This window comes from Lepidothrix coronata, unplaced genomic scaffold (assembly GCF_001604755.1).
Source record: "Lepidothrix coronata isolate B3197 unplaced genomic scaffold, Lepidothrix_coronata-1.0 Scaffold89, whole genome shotgun sequence".
Classification (NCBI taxonomy): domain Eukaryota; kingdom Metazoa; phylum Chordata; class Aves; order Passeriformes; family Pipridae; genus Lepidothrix; species Lepidothrix coronata.
Window position 1 is genome coordinate 3,266,946 of NW_016690269.1, and position 16,854 is coordinate 3,283,799.

Consider the following 16,854-nt stretch of genomic DNA (forward strand, 5'->3'; position numbering starts at 1 on the left):
TACTTGGGAAACTGTTGTCCTTTTGCAGCTGAACCTGAGAAGGACCTGCTGTACACATGGCATCCTTCAACAGGGTCTTCCTCTGAAAGGAAACCTGAAATCATCACATGTGGACTGTGGGACTGACATTGCTGCCTGGCACAACGCTGAGCTGTGGTGTGAACAGCTCAGTTCAATACGCTGAGCTAGGCTGTTTATTCGTCACCAAAATGTATATTTCAAAGCAACCAACTGGTAGATCTTGAAACAAATAATATGGGTCACCAGGGAGGCTAAACATTGTGGAGTGGTGTGGTTCCTAAAATAACAGGAGAGCTCTGTGAATAAGCCTAATTGCACACAGGCTGCCTGTGCCATGCTCTGCTTGGGATACCAAATATGTTCCTCAGATATATAAGGCAATACATTTAAATATACGAGACTGTCTGATCTCACTCACCAAGCAGAAGGCTAATGCAGTTGAGTTCTGCCTCCCACTGCTCCATACATGTGTGTCTTACTCATTTTTAGAAATACATAGCTACCACTGTGTTAAATACTACTCCATCGATGGTGTGAACCAGCCAAAACTGTTTTAAATTCAGTTAAGAGAGCAATTTGTTTATTCCCAGGATGCTATTCCTGCTGTAGATTCAAAGTCTATGGCAAATTAAGAGTCAAAGCTGAACAGCTCTTCCTGTTATGCCTTTGACAAAGTAGGGCTGAGCTTGCTAGTGACTTGCTTTTTGTTTGCCTTTTGTTATTCCCTAGAAAGATGAACACTCATTTCAAGGGATAGCATTGAGTTCGGGTCCCAGGTGGTTTGGTTACACGTCTTCCTCATAAGCATCTTTCTCTCTTTGAGCTGCCCCAAACAGCTACAAAATGGTTAAGTCAGACTCTTAGCAAATTATTTTCAGGTTTAGTGTATGTCCTTGGGCTGTCTGCAATTCTAGTTTAACAGAATTATCTGAATTCATTATAAGAAAATGAGTTTAAATGTTCTGTGAAGGCTGTTAACATCTGAGACACCACGAGCACTGTGCCTCGTTAAGTAACACACGGGAAGGACTTGACTTCCAGCCTCAGGTTGCCTAAAATACACTCAACATCTCGTACATTCCCATCCAGACAAAGCCAGTCTGTGTGCATGCAGGGTCCATTTTGCATCATCCAGCTGCAGACATTATGTTAGATGAGCCACTGAGGGGGTGGCTCTGGCTCTTTGTTTGCCAGCAGCAGCGCTTGCAGAGCAGGATTTGTGGGGCCCTGGTGACACAGGGGCATGGAGTAGGGCACAGCCACCCCATGTCTTCTCCCCTGTCCTCCTGATGGCCAGCACTGCTTAGGACTGTGGCAGGAGGAATGGAGGCAGAGTAACCCCTTCTTGCAGCTTGGCAACACAAGGGGCATTTCTGGGTTACAAGTACCCTTGAAAATCCCCCAAATAATTGCGAGGTTTTATTCCTTTTGCACTAGAAATGTGGTGCAAAAGCATTACAGTTTTGGGTGTGGCAGCAAACCTGAGCTGAAGAATCAATGCTGATTTCTCACAGCCTTCTGGAGGTTTCTTTGTGAACATTTCTGTGTGACATTTTGAAGCATACTAGTGCATTAATGCCATTATTTTTTGGTCACAGGCATATGTCAGAGATGTTTCATAGGAGCTGTACACAGCCAGCAAGGGTGTGTGTGGACTCCGGGACCTACTGTACATTAAATATCTGACAGGACCTAGGCCATGTTCTGTCATGTGGGCAAGGCTATGCTGTCAAAAGGTGGCCTCAAATCTGCAAAAAGAGGGCCTGAAATATTTTGTTTCTGTTTTGCCGCTCGAGAGCCTTGAATGAGAAAGCAGAACACAAAGTCTTCACACTGCTCACATCAAACAACATCTTTTTCCCCCTTGGTGATTTTATTTTTTTTGTTTGTTTGGGTTTTTTTTGTTTCTTTTTCCTCTCTTTGGGTCAAGCCACAAACTTCATTTTCGATTTCCTGAACGCGCCTCTCAAGCGGAGCATTCACAGTGGGTCAGCCAGCTGTGAAGGCAGGAGTAGGGACGTGCAGCTCACGGGTTCACCGCGGAAATCAGGGGGAAGGGTGTTAAGAGTGTTTCTCTAGGGAGCAGAGCGACTCCAGTAAGAGCGTGGTGACCCCTGGAAGGGGCTGGTGCCTCTGTGTGTGCCGGGAGAACTGGTGCGAGCAGAGGCGGAAGGAAGAGTGGGAGACCCCAGGGAGCGTGTGCCTTGAAGGGGGAGGGTGCACAAGCCACAGAGCATGAAACTTGCTTTTTTTCTGCTTTCACTTCAAGTGCTGCAGATGTTCTTTTCCTGGGATTTGATGCTGGGAAAAAGAGCGATGTGCAAAACCTTCAGTTTTATTAATTATTACTATAATTATTATCATTATAGTCATCTAACTGTTGTGTAAAATTGCAAGTATTTATTCAGCTTTTACTCTAGTATAATTTTAACCAGACTTGTGGGTTTGCAAATTAATGAAATCATAGGATCCGTCAGACATTTTACAAGCACAAATGCAATGATAACATCTAATTGCAGGGATCTGAGACTGTCTGACTGCAGATGGGATTCCATTAACCTCTTTCTGTCTGTTATGGATGTGTCAGAAAATTGTCAGGACAGTGGTGCTAAAGACACTCCAAACCCGTGTGATGGAGCAAACATTTAGGTCCCGAGTCTGCAAGACTTCAATCCACATCGAGGCTAAAGCATTTGCAAATGGTCCTGTTGCAACAGTACTTTCAAGTCACTTTTGTGTATAATCTAACCCATGCACAGAAACAGTTGAAGAAACAGTATATCCCATAACAATTACCTTAATATATCTCATTACAATACATGCAAGGCTTCAGGTGCTAGAATGCTAACTGACTAACTTTGATTCTGAGCTGTGACAGTAGGATGCTGTATAAATCAGACTGACATTGTCAGGTGGCTGATTTGCTGCCTTGGCAGTTGTTTGTTCTTCCGTTCCCAGTCATGGTCACTTTCATGCTCCCAAAGCCCTGGCTACTTTCAGCTGTGGAAGGAAATACTTTCTGTAGGTGTCTGCCAGAGGCATCCTCAGCATCGGCTTTGCTCTCTGGAAGTCAGGGGCGTTGTAGGTGAAGTGGGGAACCTGTTTCCTTGTTTCCTACCGGTTCTGTGGGGGGTTGTTTAGGCTCAGGTATGCCAGATCTATCCTATTTTGACCATGTTGTATGCAGATGCTAAATTAATAAGAATAAAAGAGAAAGCTCTGTAATTAATTTCAGAAAGTGATGACAATGGAAACTTCCCAGGTGTGCTCAGCACAGCAGTGACCAGTAAGCACACGTTCAGTCTGGTTTCACCATGAGACACAGATGACCAGCCCCATCGGTGGCCCTAAGAGAAAACCCAACGCTAATGTATTTTCCGCAGGTTCCCAAAAGTCACTGAAGAAGCTGCGTTCAGCAAACCTGCACCAGTGTAACCCGTGGGTGACACCTTGTGAGCAACGCCGTTAGTGTCTCTGCTGTGAAGTTATTTATTCACGAGTAGCTGAAGGTGTTCAGAGCAAACCTTGCAGGAGCAGGACCGCCTCTCTTTCTTAGTCGCCCAGTCCCTGCGAGACCAGGGAGGGGGGGAGAACACCACTGGTGAAAACGAAGGCGTGTAAAATCCGCCCTGTGGCATGAGCGCATGAGGAGGAAAACACTGCTGTGCCACCCAGTGGGATCTGGAGGGAGGGAGAGCCTGCGGTGGCCCTCTGCTTGGTCTTGATACCTACTGATGAAAAACCAAGAGCCTGTCTCTGGTTAGAGCCATCCTCGGCTTTTCTGATGAGTACCCTGGCTGCTGAGAGTGACAACAGTCGTTTTTGTGGTGGTCCCACCCAGCAAGTGACAATATTCAGCGCCCTTCCTTCACAAATGCTTAAAAATGTCAGTGTTGGCAATGACAGTTATGTGCTCTGTTTTACCAAACCTAGTTCTTTCGTGTATTTTTATACTATTAACCAGCAAAATTTTGCTTCCTTGAAAATAAGGGTGTGGTGGGTTGACCATGGCTGGACACCAGGACACCAGGTGCTCACTGATCTATCCCTTGCCTCCTCAGCTGGGCAGGGAGAGAAAATATAACATAAGGTTTGTGTGTTAAGGTAAGGGCAGGGAGGGATCACTCATGGGCAAAAAAGGCTCAGCTTGGAGAAATCAATTTAATTTTAATTTATTGCCAATCAAATCAGAGCAGGATAATGAGAAATACAAACCAAATCTTAAAATACCTTCATCCCATCCTTCTCTTCTTCCCAGATTTAACTTCAATCCCAAATCCTCTGCTTCCTCCAGCTGCAGCAGTCAGTTCATCACAGGTCTCTGCTGCTCCTTCCTCCTCAGGAGAAGGACTCCTCACGCTTCTCACACAAGCCACCCCTGTAGCCCCTCCCTGACCAAAAGCTTGACACACAAACCACAAAAAAATGTCATGAATTTCGATTTAAAGATTTTTTTTTCCAATTAGCAGATTTTTTTACCATGTTTTTATATTATTATTTTATTTTTTAATTTTACTGTCACTCTATATGTTTCGTTCACCTCTGGCTTTTCTCTCAAGCTGTAGGAGTCAGAAAGTGATAATTCAAAAAACAAAAAGCTTCCCTTTGCTAGCGTGAATCCAGGAACTGGAAAGATTTAAAATTACAGAAAATATGCAGAACTTCAGCCAGTCTGCTAATCCTGTTTGGCACATCTGGAACTAGGCCAGGCACAGAGAGATTTACCATTTTGCCCAGGGTTACATATCATCTTGGACAGAGTTAGATGTGCTGATGTCCAGATTACTAAACAAACCTTCCTCTTCTGGAAAACAGAGATGACCAAACTCTGCAGCATGTTCCCCATTTCAAACCACAGTACAAGATTACTCGACCAGCACTCTCTTTAATCCTTGTTAGTATAAGCCAAGTTACATGAATAACTCCTGGACTTCCCTTCTTCAGTAGTTGTCTTAAGGTTTTACAGTTGCTTTTGTATTCTGAATAACTGGTTGTTGCACAGTGAAAGAAGATCTCTGTCACAAATTGAGTCTTATTATTCTTATATAAATGTCGGTACCAATGTCCCCAGACTTCCTCAATCAGTCTGGAGTGGGCCACTTCTCCAAATATGTGTATCTTAAAACAGTGAATAGAAACAGAAGTAAGTTGAATAACTGGTAAGTGGTGTTAACATTTTCCTCCTGTTATATCCACACAGACTGTATCTAAGGAAAAACTGTATATCTGAAAAACAGATGTAATTCTTAGATTTTGAAATATGCAGCGGGGAGGATCCTGAATGGGGGATTTCCCCAGAAGTGTGGGAGGTAGGGCTTTGTGGGGCGCTAAGGGTCTGAGGAAATACCCATTTCAACCACCAGAGGTCCGTTTCTCACAAGTCCTTTGCGGAGTATAGAAAGAACTCCATACTAGTCCCAAAATTCAAACTCTTCCACTCTATAAAAAACATCTACGCTATTTTGCTTTAAGCGACTAGTATGATAATGTCACCCTAAAAGGGAACATGTATTTTTTGGTTTCTGGTGTTACCTGTAGTAGCAGGCAGATCTTTTTTTTTTTTTCTTTTTAGGACTCATTCAGCAGGTTACTGAAGAATACTGAACAAGAGAGTAGATCAGTGCATGGCTCTGGTGATTTTACTCGTTCTCATTACGTACATATATATGGACAATGAAGTCACTGTGCAAGATAAGTCTTGAAAGCCCGCTTTGGCATCCTTATCTTTTACTCAGAATATTTGGAGGCATAAGTCAAGGGAGCTTGCTAATGGCCTCTCTTATCTGCATTACACAAATTACAGAGGCAGAGCACCACACTGGGAAATGAGATACTGTGCACTAAAATGAATTATCAAATGCGGTGTCGTGAGGAGAGGAGTCACTTTGGGGCTTTGAGGAACTACTGCCTTCCCAGTCAAAGATGTTGTGCACAGGTTTGGGTACACAACTACAGAAAGACTCAGAAGGGCAGGGGCAAATTGAAGGGCATAGATCTTATTCCTCCATGCTCTCCATGTGTGATTCAGCTTCCACTAGAGACGTTCCCAAAAATGAATTCTTGCTAGTGGGAGTGTCTAGAGCAATTTCAGACTTTCAGTGCTGCTTCTCTACATCTCAGCCAAATCTGCCTCCTATAACTAGGCCTTGAGGGTCCAGGGTACACAGCCCACATCTTTAAAACTGCACTGAGCACCAAAAGTAGCTGCTCTGCCCAGGCAAACCCAGGACCAGTGGCAGCTGTGGCTTCTGCCCCTGTTTATTCAGCTGGGCAGAAAAAACTTTGCTCAATGTTCTCATACATCCATGTTTCCACTTCCAGGACTGTCAGAAGCTCTCCCTGGGTATACCTTTGGTGGAAATTATATGCTACACTGTCATGGGTGCTGCCTGACACCCTTTCTGTTCAGCCAGTACAAGTAGGCAGTCCCACTCCTCACCAAACCCCAGTACATGTTGCACTGGACAGAGTCCTGCTAAGACACTCTGCTTCTACTGCTCATGGGAGGCAGCTGGAGCTGGGGAAAACTACATTCTGATCTCCATATGGAAGACCACTGCACCTTTCCCTTAAGGCTTGTTTATGATGAACAACGTATGTGATCCTGAGAGCAGGTGTCAGGGGCCAGGCATAAATCACAGCTGACAGAACTTATGCTGTTGATGTGGACACTGACTTTTTAATTGCCAATCAGAGTGTCTGCCTGACGTCCAGGACCATATACAAACTGACTGGAATCAGAGAAGTTTTAGGTATCCACATTTTCTGAAAACAGTGTCATATTCATGCCCCACACAGTAACTGAGCACAGAGCGTTTCTCAAGAGAAATGCCACCCCACTTCTTATGTACAACGTCTGTGCCGCTGCCTGCCCTGCCTTCCACCTGCCAAATGAACACCTAAGGTGTAGCTGGAAACCTGTAATTTATATGTTTGGTCTAAAATCCCATACTTGGTAACTGAAGCTACATGGGAAAACGACAAGGAATTACACACAGGAACATGACAGCCAGAAATTACTGCACTAATTTCATAATCAATAGCTTCCAGCTGGCACTAAACTGCACCTAAACGTAAAGTTATATTTCTGCCATTTATCAACTGTCACCACTTGCTTTTTGTAACTCTATGCATCAAAGAGTGCAACTGGATTTCACTTTGTGGGAGTCACTCATGGCTCACTTCTCAGAGTGATGTTTGGGCCATTTGATTAACAACACCTCAGAGAGGAAATCTGAACTTCTAGATATCATTACATACCAGCTTAATTAATATGCTTCTTTATATCTAAAGAACATATCTCTATTCATCTTCTGTGAGTGAAAAGGAAAGAGAAAATGTGTCCATTTTCTAGTTTTAAGTTTTTCTTTATTTACTGTCACAAGGATTGGTGGATACAAATGTTCTCATTTGATTTTGCTTGTGTGCAGGGAAAATTGGCATGTTCAGAGGTGTCTCAGCAAATAACTGAGGTTGGTAAAGATTTTTGCTGTTCTTACCTTTCAGTTTGTTTCAAAGAAAAGGGTCAAGATAAGGTAACCCCACTCCCATCAGATCTAATTTCTAACATGTTTAGATATAAGCCAGTCTCATAGATTTTTGTTTTAAAGGCAGGAAAAAACACATGGAAAAAACTCAGAGTTACACATTTAAGATCTAGACAAACCATCTGAGTTTTCATTCTCAGGTTGCCTGTTCTGTTACACCTGTGACAGAAGACATCAAAGAAGTAACAAAGGATCAGAGTATTTCACTCAGGTAGGCACATCTCTGCTGAGATATGAGAGGCACTTGGCACAGCACAACACAGACACAACGTACAGAACCACAGAATGAGACAGAATCATTTAGGCTGGAAAAGACCCTCAAGATCATTGAATTCAACCTTTGACTGTTCACCACCTCGTCAACTACACCACAGCATGTCCAGTCATTTCGTGAATACCTCCAGGGATGGTGACTCCACCACCTCCCTGGGCAGTCCATTCCAATGCTTAACCACCCTTTCTGTGAAGAAATTCCTCCTTGTGTCCACCCCAAACCTCCCTTGATGCAGCGTGAGGCCATTTCTTCTCACCCCATCGCCAGTTTCCTGCAGAAGAGGCCAAGCCCTACCTGGCTACAACCTCCTTTCAGGTAGTTGTAAGGAGTGGTAAGGTCTCCCCTGAGCCTTCCCTTCTCCAGGCTAAAGGTGCCCTGCAGGTTGGGTGGAGAAGTGATTGAGAACAGTCCTGGCTAGAAAGACTTGGGGGTAATGGCTGATAAAGGACTCATCATGACCCAGCAACCTGCCCTTGCAGCCCAGAAATCCAGCTGCATCCTGGGCTGCACGCACAGCAGCGTGGCCAGCAGGGTGAGGGAGGGGATTATCCCCCTCTGCTCTGCTCTTGTCAGACCCCCCTGCAGCACAGTGTACAGCCCTACATAAGAAGGATGTGGAACTGTTGGAGTAGGTCCAGAGGAGGCCACAAAGGTAAGAGGATTGGAGCATTTACCCTACAAAGACAGGCTGAGAAAGTGGGGCTGTTCAGTCTGGAGGGGAAGTTGTGTGGAGACCTCATAACAACCTTCCAGTGTCTGAAGGGAGCCTACAGGGAAGCCAGTGAGAGAATCTTGGTCAGGAACTGTAGGGATAGGACAAAGAGTAATGGGTACAAATTGAAAGAGGGAAAATTTAGGTCGGATATATGAAAGAAATAATTTACTGTGAGGGTGGTGTGGTGTGGCACTGGAACAGGTTGCCCAGTTCAAAGCCAGGTTGGATGGGGCTTGGAACAAACTGGTCTAGTTGAAGTTGTCCCTGCCTGTGGCAAGGGGGTTGGAAGTAGCTGACCTTTAAGGTCCCTTCCAATCCAAACCATTCTATGATTCTGTAATCTGTCTACTTTGTGCATTACATTTCTTCATGCTGTAGAAATACCCAGTGAAATGAATAATTCTGGCAGCATACAAGCTAAGGGAAGATTGTGCTCTCCTTTCATTGTAACACAGACAGCTCTTCAGTGATCTCCTTAAGCATTTGGTTTTCAATGTTTCTTGGCATCTCCAAGAAGAGTCAGTACGCAACAAAATAAAAAAAAAATCAGATTCTTTAATGTTATGCTGATCAAATTATGTTCAGCTGTTAAAAAATTCACTTTGGCATCATATGGAGCCACTGACACTGAGGAAAACAACATCGTAATTCAAATCTCTCTTTCATGTCATCTGGTTGAACTGGAGAGATAGCAAAACAAGGCCATTTTTCAGTAGTTTTATTCTACTGGAGGAAAGGGGCCCCTGTGCAGGCATTAACAGAAAAAGCAATTTAAGGAACTAAGGCAAGTGGGGATGAAAAGCAGCTATACCACAAGAAGCTCCCGGTTTTATTTGTAACTGAGCCTCACTTGAGACTATTGTTGGCAGCAGCTGCAGGGCTGCAGTGCTGAGTGAATGGAGAGCCAGAACCTGGGATTTTTTACACTAGGATTTGTCCCCCTTCTTCTGGTTTGAATTATTAACAAATATATTCTTAGTGTCACTTATGTAATTTTCGAACCTTCTATCTGAAGTCATACTACCAAGTCAGGTTTCCAGGCATTCCTGGACAATGGCGTGCGCTCAAGGATAGTAAATCTGACACTGCAGACTTCCTGGCACTCAGACTTCAATTGAACATGCTTGCACAATCTGTCCAATTTGGCCAGAAAAAGTAGGATTTACTGAGCTGGGTGTTCTGCAGCCGTGGTGCATATGGGCTGTGAATGTGTCTAGGATTACCAGTCTTACAGCAGCCAGTCAGAGCTGCTGTGAATGCACAATAAGGCTTCAGTTGCTGGACCTACACAGAAACCCCAGGAGAGTATCCTGAAAAATTTGCCCTGATAAAATTCTGATTTGGAAAAAAAAAAAAAAAAAGAAAGCATTGCCAAGAAAACTTGGCTTTCAGCAGTTATTAATTAAAAACAAAAACAAAAGAAAAAAAAATCATGCCTCCCACTGTTTCTGAGGGACTCCTGAGCTGTGGTGTTGCAGAAGGTTCCCTGACATGTTATCATCTACCCCCCACAAGCTGCTTTGGACTGCCTTCCTCAGATCCCAGGAGGATGTGAATTATGCAGATTTTGGCACAGGGTTGGGGAGGGGGCTGTTCCAGATACCTGTTCTTTGCACACTTGCAGCTCACCACAGTCTGAGTACAGAACGGGCAAAGCAGGTTTAACAATTTTTTGCCTTTTTTTTTTTTTTAAATGTGTACTAGGCTGGGTCTCTCAGGAGTGCAACAATGAAGATAAGCATGAAAAGAAAAACTTTTCCTGTCTGTAGCTCTATTAGTCTCTCTTGGTGGACAAGAGCAGGAGATGCTCTTGTTCAGAATATGAAACCTAAATATGCAATGTTACTACAAGAAAGACATTGAGGTGCTGAAACATGTCCAGAGAGGGGCAATAGAGCTGGTGAAGGGTCTGTAAAATAAATCATATGAGGAGCAGCTGAGGGAGCTGGGGTTGTTTAGCCTAGAGAAAAGGAGGCTCAGGGGAGACATTATTGCTCTCCACCACCACCAGAAAGGAGGCAGCAGAGAGATGGGTGTCGGCTTCTTCTCCCAGCTAACAAGTGATAGGACAAGAAAAAATGGCCTCAAGTTGTGCCAAGGGAGGTTTAGATTGGATATTAGGAAGAATTTGTTCACCAGAAGGATTGTCAAGCACTGGAACAGGCTGCCCAGGGAAGTGGTCGAGTCACCATCTCTGGAGGTATTTAAAAGCTGTGTAGATGTGTCACTAAATGATTCTACGATTCTTTCTGTATGTGACTACTGAGGGATCACATGGCTAGATAAATGCAGTATAGGAATCTAAGCAGCAAGCTTAGATTTCTTATTTGTAAAGAGTAAAAAGGCTTGAATTTTCTGAATACTTCCATTTAAGTATGTCAGTGAAAGCAAACCTGCTGAAGAAAATATCACTGTTTTCTGAGGTGGGAAGGAGCCTTTTCAAACAACCAGTTTCAAGGATGGTCAGTGGTGTCCTGATCCCAATCACTCAGTTGCATTGGCTGGCTGATGCTTTTAGCTCATGCCAGATTACAAGGTGTTGTAAGTAGCAATATCCATTTACATGACCAGGCAGGGATTACTGTCTATTGCAGCAAAGCAAGGCAGAATGTGCGGAGTTGCTGCAGTACGAGTTGCTGGGTGCAGTATTTCTCTCCTTCCCTTGGCCTCCATGGTACTTGACTCTTCCTCTATGAGGGCTCTTATCCACTCCAAGAATGTGTTTTCGAAATTACCTCTTTCAACCTCCCACCTACATAAAAAGAGAGAGCTGTCTAAAAGTAGCCATCTCTGCCAAACCTCCAAAGTTTTAAGGGACCTGGAAAAGTCGAGAAGGGGGCCCATGGGAACTTCATGTGGATCAACAAGGCCAAGTGCAAGGTGCTACAGCCAGGCTGGGGCAACCCCTGGTATAGATACAGGCTGGAGGATTGAGAGCACCTCTGCAGAGAAGGACTCGGGGGTGCTGGTGGGTGAGAGGCTGGACATGACCCAGCAATGTGCACTCACAGCCCAGAAAGCCAGTTGTGTCCTGGGCTGCATCCAAAGCAGCGTGGGCAGTGGGGTGAGGGAGGGGATTCTGCTCCTCTGCTCTGCTCTGGTGAGACCCTACGCAGAGTGCTGCATCCAGATCTGGGGTGCTCAGCACAGGAAGGATACTGACATGTGGGAGCGAGTCCAGAGAAGGGCCACAAAGATAATTAGAGGGATGGAGCACCTCCTCTATGAGGAAAGACTGAGAGAGTTTGGATTGTTCAGCCTGGAGAAGGAAAGGCTCTACTTGCAGCCAACGCAAAACCAGCTTGAATTCAGCCAGAGGATTTGCAGGCCCCTGCTTCCTAAAAATTGTATGTTCAGTAGAAAGGTTTTTGGTTTGGTTTTTATTTTGTGAGATGCCATATCTGGAGGAAGAAGCTTGTTGGGGAATGACAACAGGGCTGCGAAGGAGCAGGACTGCATGGAGGACTGGAGTGGGAAGAGGAGAAGCTCTGGTGGATTTGGAAAGACGTTGAGGAGGGAGTACTCCATCTAAATGAAAAGACTGGTCAGTCTTGATAAAGAGAATCTTTCTGATGGGAAGTCTGGATGTGCAGCACAAGCCAGGAAAGCACCAGACAGATTAGGGTTATGTAGAAGGCCCATGGCTGGGTTATCTCTTACCCTGCTTGCATGCCTGTTCTGATGTGGAATTCTGGAGTCTCCTCTCACTTAGACCAAGAAGTAATGTTTGTGACTGCTGCAATTCAGTTGGAGACATGCTGTTATTTTCCTCACAAAATGACAAATCCCATGTTTATTACCAGCTATACAGGTGTATAATCCATTTGCAGTTTTACCTGTTAGGTTCTGCTAGGTTCCTTGCCTTTGTTGCGATTGAATATACTATCATTTCCCTGTTATTCCCTGTGTCTGACTTTGTATAAGATTAGGGGGGTGTTTTAAAATCGTAGAATCATCAAGGTTGGAAGAGACTTTCAAGATCATCCAGTCCAACCATCAATCCAGCACTGCCACTGTAACTCCTTAACCATGAAACCACATCACCCAGCACCAGATCCAAACACCTCTTAGACACCTCCACGGATGGTGCCACCACCACCTCTCTGGGAAACCTATTCCAATGGCTAGCCACTTTAACTGTGAGGTTTTTTCTAATATCTAATGTGAATCTCCCCTGTCTCAGGTTAAGGCCATTTCCTCTAGTCCTCTCACTGCAGGCACAATAGAAGAGGCTGACTCCCAGCTGGAGGTTATAACCTCCTTTCAGGGAGTTGTAGAGAGTGACCAGGTCCCCACTGAGCCTCCTCTTCTCCAGACTAAACAAACCCAGCTCCCTCAGCCATTCTTAATGACACATTTTCTAGACCCTTCACAAGCCTTATTTTCCTTTTCTGGATACACTGCAGCACTTCAATGTCCTTTTTAAAGTGAGTAGTCCAGAACTGAAAGCAGTACTCAAGGTGTGGCCTCACACCTTGAACGATCACATTAGGGAACGATCACTTCCCTAATCCTACCGACCACACCACACTGTTGCTGATAAAGATCAAGATGTCATTGGCCTTCTTGGCCACCTGGGCACACTGCTGACTCACCTTTTTGCCAAAGAGCTCTCGAGACACTCCTCCCTCAGCCTATAGCACTGCATGGGGTTGCTGCAACCCAGGTGCGGGACCCGGCACTCCCCTTGTTGAACCTCACACATTTGTCCTTAGCCCATTTATCAAGTCTGTCCACATCTCTCTGTAGAGCCTTCCTGCACTCGAGCAGGTCAACAGATCAACACACCCACACTTTAGGGGGTTTCTTCGTGTAGGAAACACCAAGGTCTAATTTTATTTTTTTTAAGTTATTTTTTCTTCCTGTGTCGCCGTTGGAAGCTGTACGGACATGAGAGCAGGAGCAGGACCCGCAGGGGTCGTGTGCCAGAGGCTGGGAATGCGCTGGGAGCGAGCGGCAATTCCACAGGTGGCCACTGGAGGTCAGCAGAGGCCGAGGAACATTCGGGCGCGTCCTGGAGGCGCCGCTGGATAGCGGGGTTTGGAGAGGCTGGATAGCGGGGTTTGGAGAGGCTGGATAGCGGGGTTTGGAGAGGCTGGATAGCGGGGTTTGGAGAGGCTGGATAGCGGGGTTTGGAGAGGCTGGATAGCGGGGTTTGGGAGCGCGGGATAGCGGGGTTTGGGGGCGCTGGATAGCGGGGTTTGGGGGCGCTGGATAGCAGGGTTTGGGGGCGCTGGATAGCGGGGGTTGGGGGCGCTGGATAGCAGGATCTGGAGGCGCTGGACAGCAGGGTCTGGAGGCGAGCTGTGCCGCGCTGTGCAGAGCACAGGGAAGTGGCACCGGCGTTACACCGCTGCTGTCAGGAACAGTCACAGAATCCACTCGTTCATGTCTGAGTGCTGTTGCCATACGATATTCCCTCTCTCGCCACCTCCCCCCTTCTCCCCGCATCCCCCGTCTCCCCCTTGATCTACAGGATGGCTTCTGTAGCAAGCACTCAGCAGTTGATCCACCAAAGGTCTGTGCCTGCCAGTTGGGTGTACTAAAAACATGGGAGGAAAAGACCAAGAAAGCAAGCAATGGAGACCGACCTCCACTGAAGTTCAGGTTGCTAAACAGACATCAAAGGTACCACATCTGCAGAGCTGACGCCTTGAGGACGGGGACATGACCTGGGGCTTGCATGGCTCTCCTCTCTGCACCTCCTCTTCTGCGTCAGAGGCCTGGTGTTGATACTGTGGTTTGGAATAAGCTGGATCAGGTATCTGGTAATGAATGGTTCATGGCCTTCTGCACCACCTGTGCTAGGAGACTCGGGAGTACTCAGGCAGACTGAAAAGTGTGGTATCAAGGAGCCCTAATTCCAGGGTGCTGCATCATTAAGCTGTAACTGGAAGTTTACATGTGAAAGGATTAATGTGTTAATGTAGTTCCATATATCACTTTATTATTTAGATAATTATATATATGTTATACTATTACATATGCACCGTTCTCCATTATGAGTTACTTTGGCTTACTAATTTCAATCCATTTTAAGTAACTTTCATTTCTACTGTAATGAGAAAGTCATCGAAGTCATAGCTAATATCAGCACCTTTCAAAGATGTGAGTCAGCTCAGGATTTGCCACCTATTACATCAGAAATAGGCCCTTCAATACCTCTAAGATACATACCATTTAGCATCTTACCACTCAAGCTATTCTTCTGCATTCATCTCCATTTATATATTTAGAGAAAAAAAAGAAAAAGAAAAAAGAGGCAGATGTGTGAAGGGCTTTTACGTTTTGAGAATGAATAGTACATACTATGTACGCTATGCTAATTACAGCAAGTAAAGGTAATTGCTGTTTCATGGATACAGACCAGGAGATAATTTTCTGAAAACGTCTCACATCTTTTTTAAGAAGTAAACAAAGAATTTATGCCCTTCTCAAGCAAATTCAGTGTGACAGGTCACTGCTTTGGCTTCTAAGTTGAGAATGCCTTTCCATGTTTGGCTGGGTGAAAAAGTTAGGCCTGAAAACTGGTTGTTATAATGAAGAGTTTTCTCCCCAGTCCTGACAGCTCTGTAGACATCAGAGAAATGTTCTCAGAGAGGTTGGATGTATCAGGCTGACATCATGTATCTGTTGTCACTAGTTTAAAATGGAAGCTCACTAAGTGATTACTGCCAGGTCCAAAGCTGTCACCTGTAGAGACGCCTGGGACATTAACTGGAAACAACTGGAAGCAGAAAAAAAGCAGCTCATTGAAGTGGCTCAATCTGAGAGGCATTTTGGAAACTATGGTGCTCAAAGAGACTGAAACTACTAAGTGGACTATATCCTATACAGAGTTACAGATAAGACATGCCTGATCCAGGGCTGTGAAGTACTGGAAAGGACACCTCTGGGATCTGGGTTTAAACACATTTGAAAGGAGACAATGTGGCTGGAGGCTAGAGAGCAGCAAGGGTGTCAAGTCAGAGAGCTCTGTTTGTGCAGCCTGCTGTACTGGCACAGGTCGCAATAGGCACAGGTTACTCCAAGGTGGCTCTTCACAACCTCTGTGAAACAACTTGGGGCTGGTCTGAAGCAGTGACTTGGTGGACAAGTGCTAACTGTGAACCTAAAAGCTGAAGTGTCAGATGCTGAAGGCACTTGGAAAGTGATTTGCCCTTTTAGACCATACTCATTCACAGTGTGTTCATTTGTTTTACTGTTGCTTGGTTTGCTGGCAAACAGGTTCAGATCTGAGTTCAGCAATCAGACTTGGTTTGCACTGAATTAATTATGAAGGATAGACTGTGCAAATTACAGCTACTTTTAATAAAGCTCAACTGAAAAAAGTACCTATTTGCTGGGAAAAAACAAAACAATTAAAATTACGGAATCATAGACCAATAGAACTTTCAGCAGGGTCATCAGTGAGCTCAGAACAGGGCTCTGTCCCATCGGGACTCCAGTCCTGCAAAGACAGAATCTGTACAGCTTCCCTGGTCAGGGAGCCTGCTCCACTGCTCCCAGGGGAGAGAAGGGTTTTCTTTACATCCCTCTTGACGCACTATATTTTCTCTTGTCTCCCCACTAGGCATTGCTGTGAAAGCTTCGGAGCTGCCTTTTCGATGATCCCTCCGTAGGTTCTGGGGGGCTGCTGTTGCCTCCCAGACTGTGCCTTCCCCGGGCTGATCTGGCCCTGGTTCCTCAGCCCAGGGTGCTGCAGCCCCGGACACCTCGGTGCCCTCCTCAGCACTTTCTGCAGTTTATCGATGTGTTTCCTCTCCCGGGGGTGCCCAACCCGGACCCACGACACGGCTGTTGTCCCGTGAGTGCAGAGCAGGGGGGATTATCCCCTCCCTCGGCTGCCTGGCCATGGTCCTGCTCGGACAGCGCCGAGCAGGGGCCGCCGCTCCGCCGGGGCGCTGCTGACCGTGCCCAGGGCGCCGCCAGCCCGGGCCCGGCTCTGCTCCGCAGGGCTTGCTCTCAGCCATCCCTTCCCGGGACCAGGACTTGGCGTCTTGGCGTTTGCATTTGCAGAAACGGTATCGATAAATTCCACCCTCCTCCCCTCCGCCCCCCCTCGCTGCTCGGAGGATCCCGTTCGGGTTTTCGGTCCCAAACAGCCGGGCGAGCGCTGCGCGAGGGAGCCGCCGCTCGCGCAGGCGGCACCGCCCCGGCACCGGTGTGTCACCCCCGGCAGCCCTGTCACCCCTGGCACCGGTGTGTCACCCCCGGCAGCCCTGTCACCCCTGGCACCGGTGTGTCACCCCCGGCAGCCCTGTGGCCGGTGCCAGCCCTGTGGCCGGTGCCCCCCC